General features: G+C 48.6%; 1 protein-coding gene across 4 annotated transcripts in view; it reads left to right on the plus strand.

Annotated features, from left to right (window-relative positions):
* Nucleotides 1–16,820, plus strand: part of LOC147638558 (dynein regulatory complex subunit 2-like) — a 124,854-nt gene that overhangs the window by 107,199 nt on the left and 835 nt on the right. The window lies entirely within an intron of this gene.

Consider the following 16,820-nt stretch of genomic DNA (forward strand, 5'->3'; position numbering starts at 1 on the left):
GTGATGTTGTTCATCCCTTCCCCTATTTCAGTGCTGCCCTATTCCGGTCTCTTCGAGATTGCTATGATCTTGACGAGCTTTTTCTCCAGCAGTTTGAAGAATTTTCCCAGTTTTTCTAGTTCATTCTCATAGTTCCACGTGCTTCGGGTGACTATGACTTTACAGTTTACTATTTAATATAAATAGTGGTTTCACAAAAAAAAAAAGTGTGTACAGAGATGGGTGTGTGTGTGTGTGTGCAGATCTTTTGGTGTGCGTGGGGGGGGAGAGGAGCTCGCCTGCCCTGTGCCCGCGCCTACGTCCTGTCTGGTAGCTGATCACATGTGCCTACTGTGAGGTGAAAAAAAGAAAGAAAGACCACTGCCTCTATAGCCCTTCACCTCCCAAACTTGGAAATACAAACACAACGAAGGCACCACCAGCCACCGGCTGGAACACTTCTCACACTTCACCACCCACCCACGCCAGACAGACAGCACAAAACAGGGGCACCATAGACAAGGTAAACACCCAGTAATATATTTCCCAATCAAAACATCATACAAGCTTCTCCCGACACAGAAGCCTTACTCACACAACTTACAAACACTCAGGCCTGGATTTACTGCCAAGGGAATTCCACCACGGCCACACCACCTCGGGAATTACGACCTTGCGTCTGACGACCAAGCCTCCAGCCACACGACCCATCAACACTTTGACCTGTCACTGCCAAGGATACACCACATCCCCAATCACCGCGAACCTCTCGCCTGCTTGCTGTGCCAATCACACCAGAAAGAACCCGGCCACTTCTCTTCAGAGGGCGCCCCACCAGCTAACCCTCAACTCTCTCTGCAGCCCATCACTTCTGTGTGTGTCGCCAGCAGCAGCTACCCAAACACCTCTCTCTCACTCTCTGTGCTGATCCTCTGTCAGCCTCGCAACAAACCCAAGCACCACCTGTCCCTTGTCTCTGTCTTTGACGTGCTATCAGTCCCACCAGCCTCTGCACGATCACTTGTCCACAGCCCTGTCTCCAGCACCTACCTGTGCTTCCACTTCCGGCTTCACCTAGCGGCCCACACCAGCCACCCTTTCTTCAGCTATTCGCCCAGCCTCTGCTCCTCTCTGTCTCTGCGTCGAAGCCCTCTTCACATACTTGCCAGCCTTCGTATCTCACCAGGCGGCAACCTCCCCTTCTCTGTCTGCAGATTCAAGAGCCTTCACTTACCAGGCGGCTCTTTACACAAGGCGGCCACCCACGCGACTGTCCCTGCAGGCTTCAGCTCCTCTTACAGGCCTCGTCACTGTCGCTAGCCTATCACCTTTGACCAAGGCGGCTCCCTCTCAAATACAGTCGACGCGGCTCCCCTTGCCAACCTTGCGTCTCCACGCTCACCAGCCACCCTTCTCTGCGCGTGCAGCTGCGCTCCACATCGCCCAGTCATCACAAGGCGGCCTCCTCACAGAAGGCGTCGGCTCTGTCCGCTCCAGGGCGCTTCCGGCTGCACCTAGCCACCGCAACATCCACACGATCACTCCCACGCCTGTGGCTGCACACGCCCGAAAGCCCCCGTTCCTCTTCCGCTCCAGGCTCCAAAAACGGCTACTCCACACAAGGCGTCTTCGCCAGCTTCCAGAACGTCACGCTGGCGGCTACGTTGGCAACCAAACAAGTAGCCAAGTGGCTTTCAATAAGTTGGCCATGTAGATATTATTATTTTCTTTATTTTTCTTGGAATATAGCCACAATGCTTAGAGCCTCCGATTTCACACCATGTTTCAAGGCTACCTTGGCCGCATCAATATTTAATTACCCTCATGCTTCCACATCTTCCAACATAACCTTCCAGTGCCCACTCATTTCTTTGGGGACACGCACACATTCAGAGCCATCGAACGGCTGATACCACCTGCAGCTGACCACGTTCCTGACAGGCCTGCACAAGCCCAAAACAAAAGCCATCCACCCTGTACACCTGGCAACGCATTCCATACAAAGCTCTTCACACACACCATGCATCCATATATACACAGGCCCAAAACATCTTTCAGAAAAACACCTGACATACTTTGCCAACCCCCCCCCATCTGCTAGAGCATTCATGCTCAGCAGCAAAAAGATAAGTCCAATAGCTATCCACCAGGATCAAAAGGAAACAGCTCCAACTGACCATCCCATTCCCCAACATCTGTGAAACACAATGGCTGCATCACTGCATACCAAACGTCAAGCCTATGCACCACCAAATCATCTACGTCCACTTCACCCACAACAAACCTCCCTGTCTTCAAAACCTGGGGCATTGCAACCTTTAGCATCCAATCTATCATTACCAGTGAAGGCCAGGTTCCAGCATTTTGACCTTTCTGCACACAAAGATCCAGATCCTTTCCATCAGCATTGTCCACAAGCACTTCCGGCTCTAGCAATTCAGGCATCTCTTCACAACCATACAACTCAACTGGTTTAGAATCCTTGTCATCGATGGACTTTGCCTTTAGCATTTCAGCAACCCGCAAAGAAGCCTTAGTTACACTCTCAACCATATCTGCATCCATCTCCATCTCTGGCTCCTGTTCATCAAGGCTAGCAACTTCCCATATATCATCCTCAAGCACGATACTCACCTCACAATGCTCTTCATCAGCCCAATTTACATGCATACCTTCTTGAGTGTTGCCAACCCCCCTGGTATCATCGTCCAAAGACTCCCCAGCACACAATGCATCAAATGAAAAAACATCCATACCATTCATCAGGTACCAGATCACCATCAAGCTGTCCAAGAAAATCCAAGATAATAGGATCTTCCTCCACACTCTCCACATCCGCATCACAAACCATCTTCACTTCACCACAAGTCTCTACCCCATTCTCCTCCCTTGTAGAATCAGGCAAAGAATCATCCTCAAAGCATTGTGTATCCAGCTCCTCTTCCTTTTTATCATCAGCCAATCCCAAGGCATCATCCTCTTTGCTTCCATGTGCATGCATGTCATCCAGATTCAAATGCAAATCCACTGGCAACTTCTCATCTGCAAAAGTCTCCTTCACCTGCTTTAAAGACTTTGGAAAAAAATCAGAAGGCACATAGAACATCCCCCTTTGCACCTGTATCGGCCTTTGAGGCTCCTGTCTTATCAAACTTTGCATAGAACTCTTATCCACCTCAACCAAATTTACCTGCTTATCCCTTGCAAACACAACACCTTCATACGGATAAATACCCATCTCCATCTGCTTCAAAATCTTGCCTTCCTTTTCCCTAGCAACCCTAACTGCATCATCAAATGACTTGGGATTCTTCAACTCAACCCTGACCTTCAAATGGGGTAACAAACCATCAATAAACAAGCTCTTCTTCAGAAACATAGGAGGAACTTCCTGCTTCAATGTCATACACCACTTACCCCATAAACATGTAAATACCTTCACAAAATCATCCAGTGATTGCCCATGGACCTGCTTCAAGATGCTCAACTCCTGCCAAAGCACACTAGAATCCTCCACTTGCTGAAAATGCTCCAAAAGGCCTTCTTTTAACCTGTCTAAGGTCAAAACACCAGCATCCTGTGCTTCAAAATCCTTAAGCCAGCTTCGGGCATCTTCCTTCAAGAAAATCTTTATCAGCTTCAAAACCTGCTCTTCATCTGTCACATGATTGCTAATGCATGCCAACTCCATCTGCTCCAAGAAGTCACACACATCTTCACCCTTCCTGCCATGAAACTCCGGATAAGACCACATCATGAAAACCTTTAACAATCCCTAAGCTCTCCTCAGTGGGACATACGCCCTTCTAGGCAAAGAACAACACCAGAGTTATCCTCAGTGGGGGCACCAGAAGAATGTGAGGTGAAAAAAAGAAAGAAAGACCACTGCCTCTATAGCCCTTCACCTCCCAAACTTGGAAATACAAACACAACGGAGGCACCACCAGCCACCGGCTGGAACACTTCTCACACTTTACCACCCACCCACGCCAGACAGACAGCACAAAACAGGGGCACCATAGACAAGGTAAACACCCAGCAATATATTTCCCAATCAAAACATCATACAAGCTTCTCCCGACACAGAAGCCTTACTCACACAACTTACAAACACTCAGGCCTGGATTTACTGCCAAGGGAATTCCACCACGGCCACACCACCTCGGGAATTACGACCTTGCGTCTGACGACCAAGCCTCCAGCCACACGACCCATCAACACTTTGGCCTGTCACTGCCAAGGATACACCACATCCCCAATCACCGCGAACCTCTCGCCTGCTTGCTGTGCCAATCACACCAGAAAGAACCCGGCCACTTCTCTTCAGAGGGCGCCCCACCAGCTAACCCTCAACTCTCTCTGCAGCCCATCACTTCTGTGTGTGTCGCCAGCAGCAGCTACCCAAACACCTCTCTCTCACTCTCTGTGCTGATCCTCTGTCAGCCTCGCAACAAACCCAAGCACCACCTGTCCCTTGTCTCTGTCTTTGACGTGCTATCAGTCCCACCAGCCTCTGCACGATCACTTGTCCACAGCCCTGTCTCCAGCACCTACCTGTGCTTCCACTTCCGGCTTCACCTAGCGGCCCACACCAGCCACCCTTTCTTCAGCTATTCGCCCAGCCTCTGCTCCTCTCTGTCTCTGCGTCGAAGCCCTCTTCACATACTTGCCAGCCTTCGTATCTCACCAGGCGGCAACCTCCCCTTCTCTGTCTGCAGATTCAAGAGCCTTCACTTACCAGGCGGCTCTTTACACAAGGCGGCCACCCACGCGATTGTCCCTGCAGGCTTCAGCTCCTCTTACGGGCCTCGTCACTGTCGCCAGCCTGTCACCTTTGACCAAGGCGGCTCCCTCTCAAATACAGTCGACGCGGCTCCCCTTGCCAACCTTGCGTCTCCACGCTCACCAGCCACCCTTCTCTGCGCCTGCAGCTGCGCTCCACATCGCCCAGTCATCACAAGGCGGCCTCCTCACAGAAGGCGTCGGCTCTGTCCGCTCCAGGGCGCTTCCGGCTGCACCTAGCCACCGCAACATCCACACGATCACTCCCACGCCTGTGGCTGCACACGCCCGAAAGCCCCCGTTCCTCTTCCGCTCCAGGCTCCAAAAACGGCTACTCCACACAAGGCGTCTTCGCCAGCTTCCAGAACGTCACGCTGGCGGCTACGTTGGCAACCAAACAAGTAGCCAAGTGGCTTTCAATAAGTTGGCCATGTAGATATTATTATTTTCTTTATTTTTCTTGGAATATAGCCACAATGCTTAGAGCCTCCGATTTCACACCATGTTTCAAGGCTACCTTGGCCGCATCAATATTTAATTACCCTCATGCTTCCACATCTTCCAACATAACCTTCCAGTGCCCACTCATTTCTTTGGGGACGCGCACACATTTAGAGCCATCGAACGGCTGATACCACCTGCAGCTGACCACGTTCCTGACAGGCCTGCACAAGCCCAAAACAAAAGCCATCCACCCTGTACACCTGGCAACGCATTCCATACAAAGCTCTTCACACACACCATGCATCCATATATACATAGGCCCAAAACATCTTTCAGAAAAACGCCTGACACCTACGAACTATGTGATAGCTGCTCGCTTGCGACTTGTGTGAAGACTAAGTGTGCTGCTCGCCTGTGTATTGCTGATTCTGAACTCTCTGCAAAATCTGTCGCCTACTTTGGATACTGCTTCCTCTCTGCGTTTTCTCCTGTCCACTACTTGTGTGTGTGTGTGTGTGTGTGTGTTCGCCTGTCCAGCCTCTCGACGTCTCTCCTATTTCAAGCGCCTACTGTCAGCCCTCTTGCGTTGTGTCCTCCTTTCTTCCAGGTGCGACTGTGCGTGTGTGTGTGTGAGTGTGTGTCCACGCGCCTAGTTTTTATCGCCGGGACTATCCTGCCTCGTGCCCCTTGCTGCACGATTCAGTCTTTCCCTGCCATACTTTTCCCATAACTCTATAGTGTCCTTTTTGCAGTTTTTCTCTGCCGCTTTCTTGCACTTTTTCTGCATTACTGTTCTATTCCACTTTCCTTCTTACCTTCGTAACCTCACAGCCACCTTCTGTCAATATCAGCCTGTTCCTTTTCACAGCCTTTCCCTTTCCGTGGTTCTATCAATGGCTTCAGCCTTAGATGTTTGTACATATGCCCGAAAAGAAAGATCTGCAGATGCTAAGCGCCGCCTATCAGAGCCGGCTTTACAAGATGATGCATATACGTTGGAAGCGCAGTATGTGTTTGATACCCTTAAGGATGACTTTCAGCAGTCACGACAGGAATGGGGCAAACCGATTCCAGAGGTCACCTACAAATTGAAGTTACCGTCCCTGGTAAACCCTCTCAGAAAGTTGTCTCAAACTGCAGTTATAATATTCTTTCCAGGAAGAATCCCTGCGGCCAGCGATGTCGCGCAGTGGATTAAGTCCATCCTTGGAGGATGCTTTGTAGAGGGAGTGTATTTTGCTTCCAGAGGCTTTTATGAGGTGCATTTATCAGATGCTTCATGCAAGCAGAGGCTTCTTGAGTTCTCTCCCCTGTTTTATGGGAGGCAAATGGTACATGCTATGCCCTGGTCCCCAAACAAGGACTATCAAAGTCTTATACGGCATCACTGCCCTGTATGGGTTGAGGTTGCAAACTTCCCGGACTATATGCGTGAAGAGTTGCCTGGCCTAGCTGCTTCCTTGGGACAGGTCATTTGTCCACCACGCCCCATGGGAAACTGTAACAGGTTCTGCATTCTCTGGGACACTGACATACCTACTCCTCCTTCTATTGCGGTGAAAGTTGAGGGAGTGCAATTGGGCAAAAAGTATTTTGAATTGAAGTGGGGTGTGTTTGCAGGTGCTTGTTTTGCCTGTCACAAGTTTGGGCATCTAGCCTCTGAATGCCCAATGGTTCTGCATCAGCCCCCCCCCCAAATGCCTTGCCACCCCAGACACGGGAAAAGAATGAGAATTTGCAAGTCAAGACAGCAAATACAAATGGAGCAAAGAATGCAAAATCAGTCAATCAGATGCCCGTACTTCCAGGAAAAGGAAAAGATAAAGGAAAAGAGAAGATGAAGGAAACTGTGGGGATTGATCAGGACGGTTTTAAACAACCCAAGAAGGTGGTTGTATTGAAGCAACGCCCCCTTCAATCTCGTCAATGGGATGCTTCTTCTCCCTCACCAGGACAAACTTCTACTTCAGCCTCTGCTCCTATCCTTCAAAATTGGGTGGGCGTACTGAAGAAGGGCATCCCCATATGTGATTCAGAAGAAGAGGAAAATGCTATGTCTTTCATGGGCAATGAAGGCATGCAGCCTATGCAGGCAGAGGCCTAGCCTCTCTGATGTATGGTTCTTATCCTCACACTCTGCTGTACATACCTTTTCATGCTTCAAACACTTAAGTGCTTTACATACAATGTACAGAGCCTCTGCAATGTCTCAAAGTGGAGGCTTTTCTGGATTTATGTACATAAAATGCAGCCAGATATTGTTTGTTTGCAAGAGCATAATCAACACTCCATGGCTGGACAACATGGTTTTTTGCACGGTTATGATATATATTATGCTGGTACTGCTACCTATTCAGGTGTATGCATACTGGTTAGACATGAATTGCAGCCTCAGTTGGCCTTCAATGACAATAGTGGCAGATGGATAGTAATACAATGCAATGTTAATGGTGATATTTTTGAGTTTGCATCAGTCTATGCCCCCCAGACCTCTGCCATGAGGGCTTCTTTGTGGGATTCTTTATGCAGATATCCATGGAGATCCAATGCATTCATCTGTGGGGATTTTAATAATTCCCCTCTGCCTAGAGATAATACCACTTCACGATCTCATATGCTATCATTGGAAAGGCACGAATGGGATGACATGCTTCTTTCTGTGCAGGCTGAAGATTTATGGATACTTCTCCAAGGGTCAGTCCCTGGATATACTTTTCATCATAATGCACTTACTACGTATTGGGCAAGGCTTGACAGATGGTATCTGTTTTATCCACAACAATTTGCAGATTTTAGCCCTCATCTCCTTATAGATTTCTCATTGGGCTTGTCAGATCATGCTCCATTGTGGATGAATTTGCAGCTTGGCATGCCTCTGGATGATTTGCCATTTCTCTCCAGTAGACTATTGCATGTTAATCGGGCTTATTTTCAACATCACAATTTTCAGCAAATGATCAGATTGGCCATTCATCCTTTGCCAGTTCATGCCCAGGAGGACATGAATTATGCTTGGGACAGCTTCGCCTCTCGTATTCAGAATGTCATTAGGGAGTATGGCAAATGGCATATGACAAAATGGAGGAATGAGGTTAAATGGGCAAAAAGGACAGCACAACATTTGACTGAATTTTCTCAGTCGTCGAGGCCACTCTCTGATTCAGAAAAGGATTCCCTTTCACATGCACAATTTAAACTTGCTGTTAATGATCAGAGGAAATTGCACAAATGGCAGATTAGGGCAAGAATGAAGCCCCTCATGGATAAGGGCTGCTCTTCAAAATCCTTTTTCCAGGGCTTGCATGCTACTCGAAATAAAAATTCATGTCTAAGGGTTAGGAAACTGGATGGCTTTTGGACTCACTCTTTCTCTGATCTCCAAGACGAATGCCACAATTATTTCCAGAAATTGTTTTTTGCTCCTGGTTCCCCATCTAATCAAGTGACTGATGCCAAGACTGAATTTCTTCGATATGTTTCTGGAATAGTTGAAATGGATGATGCTCTTACCTTGGAAAGGCCTTTTACTGACACGGAACTTGATAATGCGTTATTCCACCTCAGCAAATACAAGTCCCCTGGCTGGGATGGCCTCACAGTGGAATTTTATATTTCTTTTTGGGATGATTTGAAAGAGGTCCTTTTGCAAATGATCAATGTGGCCTGGGAAGAAAATCAGTTGCCGCACTCTTGGAAGCATGGTATAGTCAAGCTTGTCCCCAAAAAACATCTGTGTGATCGTATATCAGATTGGAGGCCTATTACTCTGATGCGTGTACTTTACAAACTTATTGCCAAAATGATTGTACATAGGCTTCACAGGATATTGCATGCAGGACTTCATCCTCATCAGTATGGTTTTGTGCCGCGAAGACAAATCCATGACAATATATCCAATGCCTTGACTGCAATTGAATATGCTAAGTATTCGCATCAAGATGTGCTTATATTGCAGGTGGATATTGCCAAGGCATTTGACAATGTTCAATGGGATTTCATCTCTCAGATCATGACAAAGTTGGGGTTTGGTCCCAAGATGGCAAATGCAGTTTACTGGCTTTATTCTGGCTCTACTGCTCAATGCATTCTTGGGCGCCATTTGTCTCGGTCATGGATATTGGGTCGATTAGTTAGACAGGGCTGCCCTCTCAGTGCTCTCTTCTATGCCATTGCGACCCATCCTCTTTTGATGTATCTTGATCATCTTACAAACACAGGACAGATGACTGGTCTCAAAATCCCAGGGGCTACATCTTTTTTGGCACAAGCATATGCTGATGATTCCTTCTTCATGCCACATAATTCTCCTCAGGAACTTCGCATGCTTATGGCCACTCTTTCTTTATATGGGTTGGCAGCGGGATTGCATGTCAATTTTGAAAAATCTAAATTACTCCCCCTGAAACAATGTGACTGGCATTCTATTCTTTGGCCGGGTCAGGTGGTGCATTCCACAGATATTGTCAGGCATTTGGGATATCCCATAGGATGGCATATCACCAGAAAGCAGCAGTTAAAATGGATTTTCCAAAGACTTCAACATAAACTGGAATACTGGAAGATTTCTACTTGGCCTCTTCATGTCAGGCTCAGAATAGTACAATCCATTGTGATGTCTTATGTCCAGTTCTATTTGCCCTTGCTACATTGGTCTTCTAGGGATATTTCAGCTTTTATGTCTCAAGCTATGGAGATATTATGGAAGACAAAAACTGCTGTGAAAGCATTGAGACTGATGAAGATGGAAATGGTGTGCTCCCCAAGGATGCATGGTGGACTTAATGTCCTCAATATAAAATATCATGTACTTGCAAGGAAGGCTACAATGTTGCATACTTTTTTCCGTCAACAGCAGCCATGGACTTGTATGTTAGCATTCATGTGTGTCAACATGAGGACTTCTGCTTATGGTCATTGGATTACCGATCATTGGGAGGTTGTGATTGGGAGATTTATAGGGAGGATACCTGGTTGTCCTTTCTCTACTGCTCTCATACTTGACTGGAAACAAGTTCTCTCTAAGGTCAAATGGGTTCCTGATAACTGCTTGGAGACAAACTCGATGAGGAAAGAAAGTATTCATTGGAGTGCCATCTTTGACACTCCACTGGCTTTACAGGAACCTGTTCAGGCATACAATCTTATGAAATTGGGAATTAGGTACGTACATGATGTGGTAGATGATCGGGGATATGTCTTATCCTTTCCCCGGGCCACTGCTTCCTATACATTGGGAATGCATCATAGGTTGATATGGAAGAAAATTGCTGATTTATTGTATCCCTTTTTACCTATTCCACCCGTGGCTCCATCAAAGCCTACAGGCTTCTTCAGCCTGCCCCATGGATTCATCAACATGCTAATTGCAACCTTCTGCTACATGCGTTCATCCACCCGTGGCTGACACAGACAGGCTTCTGGATTGGCAATTGCAACCTTCTGCTACATGCATTCATCCTGTTCCCCTTCCTGCCTTAACCTCCATCAAAGCCTACAGGCTTCTTCAGCCTGCCCCATGGATTCATCAACATGCTAATTCTCTGTGGCATATAAGGAAGCCCCTCTCATGGTGGAGAAAGAATCTCTGGATGTTGTGGAAGCGTAAAATGCCATTGAAACAAAGACTTTTTCTTTGGAGATGTTTGACAGGTACATTGTCAGTGGGGGTCATACTTGCTAAACGTCACATTGCACCTTCCACATGTCTAAGATGTCAGGCTCCCTCAGAGACTGTTCTTCATCTGCTCTGGCATTGCCCTTGTTCCAGGATCCTCCTCAGGAGAATTTCAGATTTTCTTCGGCTCCGTTTCCCTAGTCACAATTTTGGGAAACATTTTTGGCTTTTTGGCAGATATATGCGGTCCTTGTCCCAATACTCACTATTTCTCTCTTGGGTGAGATATTGGGCTCTTTGGACAATCTGGAGTGAGCATAATTTGGCATACTTGGGTCGGCAGAATCACCAGTCATATGAATCCTTCAGAGCCTCATTGCGGCAATCCTTATATGATGCCTGCCATGAGGGTGATATGGATGCTTCTTGTTTAGAGCTTTTCTCTTTATGTTTCTGACATTTGGGATACTCTCCGCTTCGGAGACTTCCCATCTTGTAAATTTATGAGCATATAAATATACTGCACTGGATATTACAAAAAAAAAAAAGTGTGTTGTACAACAGCGTTTCTGTGTGTGGGTTTTTCAAGTCATGGAAATTCAGCAATATAAGAGTGGTGATCTCAAGCGTATGAGGTCGTTATTGATGAAGCAAAGGACTGTTGTGCTAATCCTGAGCTGTAGCCCTTTGCTGATACTTTGCACGAGGGTTTTTTTGAGACCAATCAAGCATGGGGAGATGAGCCTGTGCCCGAGTTTCGTGTTTCTGTTCCAGGGCAAGTGTTGTATGCACTTGTTATGAGTTTGGCTCAACGAGCTATTGCATCCACCCTTCTTGTCAGAAGGTTGCTCAACCATATTAAAATCTCCTCCCACTATCCAATGATCAACCTGGGGAATGACATTTGTAATGGTGTCCCAAAAGGCCACCCTTTCACCTCTCACGTTAATTGCATAGATATCCAAGATTCCCAATTTCTGACCCTCATGCATGATCAAGATCCACTGCGCTCTAGCAGGGATGATAACACCGTGCCCAATAACATGAGGCATAACAGATGCTGCCACTGAAATGCAAACACCCCCTCTAGTCCCAACTGTCGAGCACCAGAAGGTGTGGCCAGAAAGCATCTTACCAGTTTTGCCACACCGAGATCTATCCAATTTGTGTTCCTGCAACAAAAGTACATCCATAGACCCTCCTGTAACAGCAGGGTGAAGCTGGTCCTTCAGAAGGTGCTTCCTACCACGGGTGGGAAGCCCTCCAAGGCCCTGAACATTCCATGAGACGATTCTCATGGAAGAGAAGAGGGTTTGACCCCCGATCTAAGAAGACGATGGGCAACCTGAGGACGCCTCTCATAATGCTGGAGGACGGGAAAATCCACGGGGCAAAGTCCATTGACATGCCCTTGTCCGAGGCCCTGCACAGTACCTGCATATGTATGTACGAGAAACCTGTTCGCCCTGCGGGGTATCAAGGGCAATGGCATCATGTTGAAAATCCTGCAATACATGATCCCCACTGCGCTGAACATCCTACATATCGCCCCCTCCAAGTAGAGAGGACTCAACAAAATCATCCGGATCTGAGATATCATCTCTCTGCAAAGATGCATCAGATGACACATCCCTCTGACCAGAATTATCATCTATCTGTACATGATCCGAGGAGGCCTTCCCATCAATCACACCAGGGGGCGGGCGTGAGAGACATCTCGCCACACCTGGCGGACTGAAGGACGGGAAGGAACCAAGGGAGGTGGCGCCTGAGAAGCACGCTTACGAGGCCTCCTGTGACCTCAAGCCCAAGGGCAATCTCGAGCAAAGTGACCCTGTTGGTGACAAACCTAGCACTGATCGGGTTTACCTGCAATCTCCCTACATTGCTTCAAAGGGCCACAAGGGCCCGGAAGCAAAACATAGTCCTCAAAGAGCTCAATGTCACGGGCAAGAACCATGACCCTGGGGACAACATCCGCCGAGGCAGTGACCACCTGGGCAGAAGATGTCCGCAAGGCGTGGAGGGGGGGCACTTGAAGAACCAGCCCAAAGGCAGACCCGATGGCCTCTAACATAGGCCAATATGCGTGAGGAAGACTTGGGAATCTGAGAGTAATTGGGAAACGGTTCCGGTCTTCCTCAACAAGAGCAAAATAGCTGGAGTAGGGAAGAAAGAATATCTTCCTCGGGCCCAATGGCAAAGGGCTGCCCTTCAGAACCTCTGAGGCTGCGTCCTCAGAATCAAAATCCACTTGGAAGAAACCTCTTCCAAGCAACTTGACATCTCGAAAGTGTGTAGCGAGGTCGGAGGGCAGAGCCGCCAGGACCCAATCCCGAGCTTGGAGACGGGACGGGTGAGATCCAAAGATTCTGGCAATGAGGGTCGTTTTGGAGTCTTTCTCTATTTCGGCGTAGAGGAGAGCGAGCTTGGCTTCGGAAAAACAATGGTTCGCCCGCCGGCCGAGGGAGATTGATTAGCCATGATGCTAATCGAAGAAAAAGACCGACTTGAACCCGGATGAGGAGCAATCCGAACCAAGGGGAAGAGGTAGGCAAGGAAGCGGAGGAAAGGAAGAGAGGGTAGAAAAGGGCAAAAAAAATATATTTTTAAAAAAAAGGAAGAAAAAAGAAGAAAAAGAAAAGAAAAAAGAAAAGAAAAAGAAGAAAAAAGAAAAAAGAAAAAAGAAAAAAGAAAAAAAGAGAAAAAAAAAGAAACAAGAAAAGAAAAGAAAAGAAACAAGAAACAAGAAAAAGAAGAAGAAGAATATTAAAGAAAAAGAAGAAGAAAAAAAGAAAAAGAAAAAGAAAAAACCAGGCAAAGAAGGGCGGGAGAAGGGCAGCGCAGCAAAGGCTGTGCAGAATGGAGGAGGCGGAGGAAGGAGGGGAGGCGGAGAGAGGAGAGAGGAGGGGAGGCGAACAAGGAGAGCAGGAGGGGATGGGGCGCAGACAGGAGACAGCAGCGGGAGGAAGAGGGACGGGCAGAAGCAGGGGCGAACAACGGGAGAGGAAGGAGGGGGGGCGGAGGAAGGAAGGGGGGTGACATAGACAACAGAGGCGGAGGTTCTGCGTCGAGGGTTTGCATGTGCATGGGCGTGGATGTCAAGCCCATTGGATTTGCGTCGAGGGTTTGCATGTGGGTGTGCGTGGATGTCGAGCCCATTGGATTTGGCATGCTCTCTTAATGGTGACCCCTCGCTGATGGGTGTTTTGGGTAAGGCACTGGCAGCGGGTCTGCCTGAGTTGGGGTTCCTCCTACTCATGGGTACGATGTCTGGTCACCTAGCGGGTTGTCTGGGCAAAAAACTGTGTGAGGACTCTCTGTGATGTGTCCCATCCTGGTCTCTGTGCCCTGAATAGTCTATCTCTGCGGCGACGCATCTCCAGCAGAAATAGGCCTAGGCAACGCTGATGCTCATAATCCATCACTCTGGAGAGAGGGCCAAATCCCTCCCTGAATAGACAATGGTATTGGCCCTGAATCTCATAGTATATTGGGCATCTGCAGATATAGTGCTCCTTTGTCTCTACCTCCCTAGTGATACACATCTGACAAATCCTTTGCTCCTCCTGTATGCCCTCATATCTCCCTGTCTCAATCCTCAGCGAGTGTGATGAGACTCAGATCTGGCCAGTCACCATCCTCATGGCATGTGACATGTGTCTCTGTAGGTAGTGTGGTCACTGTATGAATCCATCTGGTGTGAGCTTGAGGAAATGCTCACTGTAGAACTGATATTGGTGTGCAGCTTCTGAAGGTCTAGCCATGTAATATGGATGTCTAATTGAGTGAGGTTTCGGCCCGCATGCCCCCTCTTGGTTTCTTGGTGGCCCTAGACTCCTAGTGTGCAGTGAATCTTCTCGGAGGTCCGTTCCTGCAGTCTCAGCTCCTCCTTTGAGGACCGCTTTGCAGCCAGTTTGATGATAGCTTGAAGACACCTCAAGCCTACCCTCTCTTGCGAGCTGCCTCCAACTACAGACGAGGAGAGACTCTGCCAACCTTTGATTTGGAACCCTCTCTTCAGGATGCCCAGTGGGTACTCCTCGGGCACTCGACCCCACGTTGTCTGGGTGCCCCTTTGCACTGGTCCCGCTCATCTTTGGGAAAGTGGGTCCAGCTTAAGGAGGCTCCCCCCAGAGACACAAGCTCGCTGGGATCCGGAGCAAAGACCAGAATACCCTCGCCATCGACTCAAGCGTACACCCCCATTGGCACAGCCCCCTCCAGGATCCCGCCCACCCCCCACAATGGCTCGAAGCCTTCACTCATCATGATATGCCGCAGTCCTCGGTTGAGATGAGGGCCTGCACTCATTTTTTCAGTTGGACCCGAGGGCCAGCTGACTCTCGTCCACCGAGGATTTCAGTGGTGGCTTTTATGATCATCAGTGGCACATTGACGCTCCTCCGGTGACAGCTTCTAGCGGCTATGGTTTCGGGAAAGCCGACCTTTGTTGACACGTGTCCAATGGGACCCTGGTGAGTTGGAGTGATAGGAGCCCTTCAGCTTGCAGATCTCGACAATCCCCTTCTCTCACCACACGCTGAGGTTGTAGGAATACACGTGATAGATGGCACCTTGAAGCAGCAGACCATTGGGCCTCCCAAGGCATTTCCTCCTGCTTCCTTGGAGATTTCTAAAGAGTCTGTGGGACAACTTTTGACCAAGGAAGGTCACCTGGCAGCTATCCCACCGTAGTCTCGCTGTTGGTGGCACGTGATTGGCCATTGGAGGACAGCCGACGCAGTGTGGGTGTTGTAGCCACCCCCTGGAGTCGCAATGGTGCTGCCTTTGGGACTGTCCCAAAGTGCAACATGTTTGACAGAGGATTCTTTCTGTCTACACAGCGAGCAATTAGGTTGGGTTTGACCAACTCCCGGAAAGCGAGAATTCGCCACAGTGTGGTCCTCACATCACTCAGTATCACCTGGGGAGCAGTTACCTGGGTCATAGAGGTCGACCTTGCCCTCTTCTACGAGGAAGCAGGAGGGCCTATCCTATTGCTGGATAGATGCAGCTCCTACTCCCGACCCATCGTCAGAGATCTGGTCTCCAACGAGCACTAGTCAGAGATGGGAGATTATCAGCAGCATTGCTGCATGGCGGGTTCGGTGCAGTGAGGCCATCGAAGGCATTCTCACCCCCCCCCCCCCCCCCCCCCCCCCCCCCCCGTGGAGTCCATCGACTCGATTTGGACTGATATTATTCATACCCTCCGCGGTTAGTGAGGGAAGCTTCAGGGAGGTTCAGGTTGCATGTGTAGCTGATAAGAGGCTCATTTGCACACATGGCGCAAGGATCTTTTTCTCTTTGATTGGACAGTGAAATCACTTGGCATTACATGCCTCTTGTACCCCCCTCCCCTCTCATTGTATGACGTAGTTTCCCTCCGAAAGCGGCCAGCCGTGGAGGGAACATCCTCCCCAGATTTTATCTTCATCTGGTAGAAACCTATTCACAATGCTGGAGACCGTCTGCAGGTCATTGGGATGATTTTATCTTCAATAGAATCATGTAGCCTCCTAGCCTGGGAGAGCAATGACCTGCAGAGGTATGCCTATCCTAGAAAAAACTCCCAACCATCTCGAATTGTAATCTCTATGAAAGGTCCCAGAGAGCCACTCATGCGGTATAGCTGCATCAATCTGATCAATACGTATGCGAGAGCCCCTAAGATGCTGAATGGATGTAGCTCTCTGATCCACCGGAAGACTCTTAAAGGTTTTTCAAGCAAGAATTGTATATGCACATCCCTCCCATCCTGACCACTGCATGTAACGAGATGCACCACGTGGCTGATCGGCCTCATCCCTAATGAACTCGTTCCACATAATAGGTTGTCGGTCAGCCTCATCCAAAGACCTAGGAAGTCTCTGTTGCAAGAATGGTCTCATGCTGCTCCATGCTCTGACGATGGCTACAATAATAAGAGGGGAAGATGGTGCCTTGATATCTGCCTCCGTGAACAAAAACCGTGTGCTGGGCAGCCAATCTCTCCCAA

Source organism: Cibotium barometz, chromosome 5, assembly GCF_041138505.1.
Source record: "Cibotium barometz isolate CiBa-2024 chromosome 5, ASM4113850v1, whole genome shotgun sequence".
Taxonomy (NCBI): Eukaryota; Viridiplantae; Streptophyta; class Polypodiopsida; order Cyatheales; family Cibotiaceae; genus Cibotium; species Cibotium barometz.